Source organism: Meles meles, chromosome 10 (genome assembly GCF_922984935.1).
Source record: "Meles meles chromosome 10, mMelMel3.1 paternal haplotype, whole genome shotgun sequence".
Lineage (NCBI taxonomy): Eukaryota > Metazoa > Chordata > Mammalia > Carnivora > Mustelidae > Meles > Meles meles.
In genome coordinates, this window is record NC_060075.1 from 4,826,524 (window position 1) to 4,828,448 (window position 1,925).

The following is a 1,925-nucleotide window of genomic DNA, read 5'->3' on the forward strand; positions in this document are numbered from 1 at the left end:
CTAATTTCTCTGCAACTTCGCAAATACCAGCTTTTCCTTTGAAGGTTCGGAAGGGATGGGACCTGGGTGCCTCTCCCGTGTGCCCCTGGCTGCTGCTGGTGCTTCTCTTTTTTCCCTGCCCAGCGTCTCGTCTCTGGTCACGTCACCGTGGAGTAGTCAGGGACCACCTGGCTCCACTTCCCTTAACTGCACCTCAGTTTCTGCATCTGTAAAATGGGTTAAATTGTAACTCATGAGTTCAGTGACTTTATGCATGCACATCACCCTGGCTGGTGAGGGTAATTTCCGTCAGCTGCTGTTTGCCCACGGAACTCACAGTGTAAGAGAGCACTTTATTAAAACAGGGTGTCTTTGGGGGGTCTGGCTGGCTCAGTCGGAAGAGTACGTGACTCTCAATCTCAGGGTCATGGGTTCAAGCCCCGTGTCGGGCATGGAGCTGACTTAAAAATTAAAAACAAAAAAGGAATAATATCTTTAACATATGCTTTTCAGATACTTTCTCCTCATCTTCCTTTTTTCAAGACTCTTTCCTAATCTTTACTTGAGAGGTTTGACAGGAATAGGGAAGAAGGTCTTTAACATGAGATTATTTTTTCCGAATGTTATCACTGGTAGTTTAATATTTGTGTCTCCTGATGGATTCGGTCGTCAGGAAGATTACTCCAAGATTTACATCTGGAATTTTTTTTCCTAGCCCGGGGGTGGGGGCGGGGAGGGTTGCTGCTAACCCCAGGCCGACTTGGCCAGCGCATACGTACTTCTCGCAACATTGCCTTCAGCGGAGCGGAGAACATTGATCAGGACGAGTGTCTGTCTGCAACCACTGGAAACGCAGTGGTGTGGAGGGAAAAAGGAAGTTGACTCTTAGCACAGGGCTTAGGGACCAACCTCCCAAACCTGCACAGTAGAAAATCCATGTATAATTTTTGATTCCCCCAAAACTGAACTGCTAAGAGCCTACTGTTGCCTGAAAGCATCACCGATACCATAAGGCATAAGCGTTCTGTGTGTTACTGTCTCCTGAGCTGGAGGAAAGAATGTTCCTGAGAAAATCCTAAGGAAGGGAAAATGCAGTTAAAGTACTATACCGCATTTACCCAAGAAAACAATCTGCTTGTAGGTAGGTGGACCCATGCAGTCCAAACCCTTAGTGTTCTCAGTTAACTGTACTATTGTTATTCCAAAGGGGAGAAGTTACCGGGGTGTTGGTCCAGGCCTACTAAGAAGGAACTTTTAGCCACCAACATAGGCTTCCCAGGAGGCAGGGACCCCCTCAGCAGGTGCATTCACGCACAGATGGGACAGGAGTAGAGCTGACTCTCCCCAGAGGAGCCCTAGATTACAGGAACACGGTGCCTCCTCATGGCTTAAGATTTATTTTCCCCTAAATTCAGTCTCTGCACCAGTACTCGGAGCAGGCTCTTAAACTGCTTGATCAGAAGCTGTATCAGCCCTCTCTGTGTCCCCATTTTCCTTTCACCGGACTGCCAGACTCCCCACCCACTGCTCAAGCAGCGGGGTCCCCAAGGGAAGAGGGGAGCATGGTTTTCCTTTAGCCATTTGTGCCCGACCACATTGACCAAGTCTGGTCTCCCTAAGTCAGGGTTTCCCCCATTATTCCAAAGAGCTCCCTTCCTACCATTGTTGAAATTCAGTGATTTCAGTTTTTGCCTGGAAAAGAAAATGACCAGAAATAACAACCCAAGTAATTTATTTGCAGAAATATTCAGACAAGATTCATTGGAGTAGTTCCATTCTGTGTAGGTGTTGCTAGAAATCCCAGACCCTGAAGAACGTTCTAGACGTATCTCGAATTAGGATAACCAGAGAGTGTGGAGTCACTCCGAAATCCTCACCTCTCTGTTCCCAGGAGTTCAGGTGGGGTCGAGCTACACCTTAAGTCACCCTGACTTCAGCTGGAGCTC

General features: G+C 47.7%; 1 non-coding gene across 1 annotated transcript; it reads left to right on the top strand.

Annotated features, from left to right (window-relative positions):
• The first annotated feature begins 358 nt into the window (after positions 1-358).
• TRNAE-CUC lies at positions 359-431 on the top strand. The gene has a single exon. It is a non-coding gene; the product is annotated as a tRNA-Glu (tRNA).
• The last annotated feature ends 1,494 nt before the right edge of the window (positions 432-1,925 follow it).